This window comes from Molossus molossus, unplaced genomic scaffold (assembly GCF_014108415.1).
Source record: "Molossus molossus isolate mMolMol1 unplaced genomic scaffold, mMolMol1.p scaffold_m16_p_22, whole genome shotgun sequence".
NCBI classification, from domain to species: Eukaryota; Metazoa; Chordata; class Mammalia; order Chiroptera; family Molossidae; genus Molossus; species Molossus molossus.
This window is the reverse complement of record NW_023425358.1, coordinates 27764885-27770884: the sequence shown is the minus strand read 5'-3', so window position 1 is coordinate 27770884 and position 6000 is coordinate 27764885.

Sequence of the window (6000 nt, the reverse complement as noted above, 5' to 3'; positions counted from 1 at the left end):
CCTCGGGTCAGAGGTTTTGCTTCCTCCTGCTCACCTAGCACCGCGAGGGTGCTGAGAGCATGACAGCGGCCCGGAAGCCACCGGACCTGGCGAGGTCAGCTGTCCTCCCCACTGACGGGCTCCGTTTCTTCTCCCAAAACGATGGAGGGTTCCAGGTGCGCCTTTAATAAGCCTTTTCCCAGGCATCAGGGAACATTTAAGTGGATTTCAGAGAAAAGGGAACCTCTGAGTCATCTGGTCCACTTGAGGTGGAGAGGAGCTCGGAAGGATTCTTAGATGGGCAGTTAGCCTCTGGCCGGTGCAGCTTGTTTGGTTGAGCATCACCCAGTGCACCGAGGGTGGCAGGTTTGATTCCCTCTCGGCACAGGCCCCCTGACCGGGTTGTGGGCTTGATCCCCAGCAAGAGGCATGCAGGTGGCAGCCGATGGATGTTTCTCCCTCTCCCCCTCAAGTCAATAAAAACATAGTTTTTAAAATAAATTTAAAAGGCCCGGCCAGTGTGGCTCACTGGTTGAGTGTCGACCCACGCACCAAGAGATCACAGGTTTGATTCCCGGTCAGGGCACATGCCCAGGTTGTGGGCCCGACCCCCAGTGGGGGGCATGCAGGAGGCAGCCAGTCGATGTTCTCTCCAATGTGTCCCCCTCTCCCTCTCCCTCTAAAATGAATAAAAGGGAAAAAAAAAAAAGCAATAAAACTGTTGATTTTAAAAAATAAATAAGCCCAAGTGATGTGGGAGCCTTCAATTTTAGGGACCATAAGGATTATGAACAGTAGAGTAAGGAAACGCACAAATCCTCTTTCCAGAACTGGATAAAATACTTTGAAAATAACAGAGCTAACTTTTAAGTATCAAGGGTACATTTAGGCACCAGAAATGAAACCACTGCTGTGTTGGTGAGCTGTGGGCACAGCCCGTAGGCCCATGGTGGGGGCCGGAGGTGGGTGATGGAGCCAGGACCCAGCGGGGGGCTTCCAGGGCGGGGGTCCGACACCCACATGGGGCAGGAAGCCACCGCATGAGTGGGGGGGCTCCCCAGCATGGCCCTTTGTGGAGGTGGGGTTAGAGAATTTGGCAGCTGCTTGAGCAGGGGAAACAGCAGGAAGTTGGAAAATGCGGCCTGCAGACTGGCTCTGCCCACCAAGTTCAGAAGAAGCCAAGCTGAAATCAGTGTAAAAACGAATTTGGAGCCACTGAGCCCAGTCGTCGTCTCCGCCACGGGGACCCAGCAGAGATGAGTGCAGTGGTGGAACGCAGGGTCCGACCACAGAACACGAGGTGGCAGCGTTCCCACAGCTGTCTGTGTATTTAAACGACTTCATTTTCTTAAAAAAGCAACACAAAAGGAAGCCCCCCGCGGTCCTGAAGATTGCTCACAGACCCAGCCGAAAGGCCTGATGCCCAGGAGGTGCCGGAGATTGTCTTACAGAAGTGGGGAAGGAGACCCTGCTCCCCAGATCACGGGCAGAGCGACATGTGGAACAGGTGTCCCCCGGCCCAGGGAGTGTTCTCTGTTAGCATACCCATTATGGCAAGGACCGGTTCCATGGCTAGTTAATGTTTAAATTGCTTATGAATGAAGATGTCTTTTTCCCTCCGGAAATTTACAAACAAATGAATTTACGGAGGCAAAGGCGAGGCCTTTAAATTACTAACATGCAAAAACAGTATCGCAGGGTAGATCGAAGCATATTCTCAACACTGAAACCAGAGATCAGAGGACCCAGGCAAGGCCATGTCCTTCCCTCTGGCTCCACATGTGGGTGTGACTGAGGGGAGTCAGTCGTGCTCCAAGACCAGGTCACCCCTCCCAGAGTGGGCACGACTGAGACCAGGAACGTCCAGTTCCATTGCCGACTAGCTGGGTGACCTTAGGCAAACCACATGACCTCTGTCAGTCTGAACACACGAGGGGCTGGACTAGCGCTGGATGGTCCCCAGCGCCCCTTTCATTTCCACGAGTGGGATTTGGGCACACACCGAAGTCCGGGGGCAGGGCAAGTGCCGGTACGTAGGCGGTATCCAGAGACCAAGCCTCCGAAGGCCGAGACCGAAGCCAGAACATCCAAGTGATGCTGCCCGCTGCAGAGCTCAGACTCCACCATGACAGAGAAAAGCACACGTTTGTTGTGTTTAGCTCAGTGACTTCCAGATGAGCACGATCTATCTCTCTCTGAGCCTGCACTCAGTTCTGACCTTCCACCAATGTTCACAGTCTGACTGAATTCACGAAGACTGGAGGCCAGGGACCACTCAGACCTTCCGGCTTCTGACCGGTCCCGCCTTAGCCCCTCTCTTGATAGCAACTTGCTGGAGAAAAGAAACTAGAGCCTTCTGCCCCGGAAGGCCACTTGTTCTTGTCTTCAAGAGAAAACGAGGAAGTTAGGGTCATAACGTGCATTTTGTCTAAAACCCAAGTCATCCAGCTAATTTTAAAAGCATCCACAAGGGCCCTCCTGAGGGTCATCCCTGCTGTGAGCCAGACCCTCGGGCAGGACCATGATAGCTGGAGCAGCCAGAGCCTGGCCTGGGGCTGCCCTGTGCCTGGGATGAACTGCAGGCTCCGCCAGCAGGGTCTCCTCCCACAACCACCTCGCATTTTTTGTCCTAAGTACAGCCGAAGGGCCTGTGCCCGGACGAGGCCGAGGCCCCGGCCCCTCCCGCTCCGTTCTCCTCTCCTGGAGTGAATTCAGCCGGGAGAGTACACTGGGCCGACTTGTTCTCCCTCTGCTTTTCTGAGTCAGCCTGGGTTGTGTCTACTAAAGTCGGTCCCAAGGTTCTTTCCTCCACCTCTAACAACCCTTCTGGGCAAACAGCTCCATTAATCATTGACGGACGCAAGGGAGGGCCAGTGATCAAGGCTGTGCCGGATTTCCCCTGCCCCGCCCCACCCCCACCCCAGCGTCAGAAAAATAAGCTTTGACATTTGATTAGGCAAGTGAGAGACTGTTTTTCTCATATCAACACAGTGCGCCTACAGCCACTGTCTCCATGCCTTGGACACGATAATCAATATTTATTTAAACGACCGTGAAAGAAATCTGACTAGAACAGGCCACAGTTTCTCAACCTTGGCATTGGTGACACTTTGAGCCTGACAATTCCTGGGGGACGATGCTGGGCACTGCAGTACTTTTAGTAGCAGCATTCCTGACCACCCTCTAGGTAGCAACCAAAAATGTCTCCAGACATTGTCAAATGTCCTCAGGGGAGGGGAGCGAAGTCACCCCTGGTTTGGAGCCACGGGGACAGGCCAACTGAATTGTTGTGTTATGAGACTGAAAGTGCAGCCAGCCCCACCTGTGGGCCTGGCCTTAATCTGCAAACTGCATTCCCTAAAGCAGAGCATACCGGGACCCGGACGACAAACCGGCCCTTTTTGGACCGAGTCTCTGGATCCTACGGTTTCGCGGCTGAGATCAGCTCTGCAGTCAGCCTCTGTAGTCTTGGGAAAGTCCAACTGTAAGAGCAGAAACGTGACATCAGAGTGTGTGCTTAAGACCCCAGAATGCGTGTGGCTGAGGAATCGGTCGGTCGTGTCTTTGGAGGTCATTCCTTTTTTTTTTTTTTTTTTTTCTTTTGTTTTTTGGAGGTCATTCCTTAGGGTCCAAAGAACCTTTCTGGCGCGTCCTTTTTGGGACAAACCATGTTTACTTAGGCCTTGGAAGTATTCTGTGGCCGGCGAGAACCCTCGGGACAATAGCTGCCAACGGCTGGTTGGTATTTAATGGCCTTTTTCTAATATTATAAGGAAAGACAGGCTGTACCATTTTATTGTTTCATCTTCTGAATTCCTTTCATTTGTACAGCTGTGACCTTGGGCGGATTTTTATCCCCAGTAGTAAAATGGAAAAGAGGGACCGGAATTGCAACTACGGTTCCTGTCACGAGGCAGGTTAGCTAGGACCCTGTAAGTCACATGTGAACTGGGGTCAGGTTTCTTCACTGGAAAATAAAAATCAAAGACTCAAAGCAACAGGGACCGGGAGGAAATCACCAATCGCCAAAATGTTTTTGTCTGGACCAGGCAAAGTTTTACTAACAAACTAAAAAAAATTATAGAAAACCATTTCTTTGCAGACTGCAAACATTCACCTAATTAAAAACAGAAGCATTTACATTTCCAATCCCCTTGAACTCCTCCCTCCATAGAAATCTACATCTTTCAGTTCCCGCCCGGCTAAGGGATGAGATTTGAAGGCGACTTGTCTAGGGGGTCGGGTAATCCGTTCTGAGTAACCCTTTCCGACAGCTGCCGGAACTTCCCAGGCCTGCAGTCCTATGGAGACCTTCACGACCACTTCACGGCTCACAGGAAGTCCTGACCGCACACCGACAACGTCGCCCGTCTCCATTCCAGGAGAGCCGTGACCTCTGTGTGCCCCCCCACCCCCCACCCCCGGACAAAAAGCCTGGTGGGAAAGGAAGGAAGGTCCCATGCCGTGATAACAGGCCTGGGCTGGCCCTGGCCACACTTAGGATTTTTATGGCCTCGCTCAAGAAAGGAAGAGGTCATTGCACCAAAGCAAACGTTTTCGATCATTGCTTTATTTCGCTATTGTTCCAACAGCAAAGTTCATTCCTGTCAAGGTGGATCTTGAATTGTCCCTTTCCTCATTCTGAATAAAAAAGGTAATGAAGAAAAAGCCTGTACTTTTGGAGACCTAGAATCTTATTGATGCTAATAAGCTTTTGACTGCGATTTCGTGTCACGATATTTCCTGCTGGCGTCGTGGTGGCCCCCGGAGCCGCCCACCCTCAGTGAAGATGGCCGTCCACAGCTACCACCGTGGAAACCAAAAGTAAGTGTTGAAAAATGCACCTTTTACAATAAAAAAGTAGAAACCAATTCAATTTCCTTTTTTTGTTTTGTTTTTTTACGAATATAAAGTTTCTTGTAAATATGTACAGTCTTTTGAGCTAGTTCTAGAGCAGGAAGCCTGTCACGAGTGAGACACACGACACGCACGCTCGGGGCTCTAGAAGCCGTTTCTCATGGAGCTCCTAAATGAAATGCCAAGGCTGAAAGACCAATTCTCAGCGACCTTTCCAAATGCTTGTGGACCAAGAGACAAAACCTCAGCGAACATTCAGTCGGATCTGCCCTGGGGGAGGGCGGGGATGCAGCATCACCCCACAGGCTCTAAGCAACACAGAAAACACGACAGCATGACACGGGCCAAGGGTGCAACAACATGGGGGTCACGGGCGTCTCAGATGAGAAAGCACTTAGGTTAGAGACAAGCAGGAAGGAGCCAGGGCGCGGGCCAGGCTGCAATCTGGAGAGTGGCCTGAACTGTGGGCACGTGGGTGGAAACACGGTCATGTGCACCTGCTGCGGTGGAAACAGGTCTACCTGTCAGCCTGCCTAGGAGGTGCCTTGGCTGTCGGAGGCGTGCCTAAGAGTCGTGGAGAATCCGAAGCAAGAGATGCCTTGTGGGAGATTAAAGGCAGAAATAAGGCCGCTAGTTAGCTTGCCAACTGCAAAGCCTCTAACTTGGTTCTTTACCAGTCGCCAGGAATTGACCGGTCGCCAGAGGGTAGAAACGGGGCGGCCGCCGCCCCTGGTGGCCTTCCGGGCCAGCAGAGGTGGTGCTGAGCGGCGGCTGCCTTCAGACTCCTGGTTAGTCTAGCCCTAGGGAGAGGCCCGTCTGGGAAGTCCCCGTTCCGTGGGTCACCGTGCTGGGCTGTGTGAACAGTCGTCCACGTGGGAGTCGGCAGGAAGCGTGCGTGTGAGGTGTTTGCTGAAATCCTTCTCTGGACGTAAGGCTTGAGCGTTTGGTTTTTGTCTGTTCAGCGCTGCAGACCGCAGCTGGTGTGGCCGGTGAGCTGGCAGGTGGTCAGAGGGCCCCGGTCCGGCAGGCGCGATGGGGGGTGCTGGGGCGTCGGCACAGCGCCCAAGGGGCAGCCAGGCCGGGGGCAGCACATGCAGGGACCGCCATGCAGAACTCCTGGGCGGGCGTCTTCCCACCTCAGGGCGGGGACAATGCGCCATCACG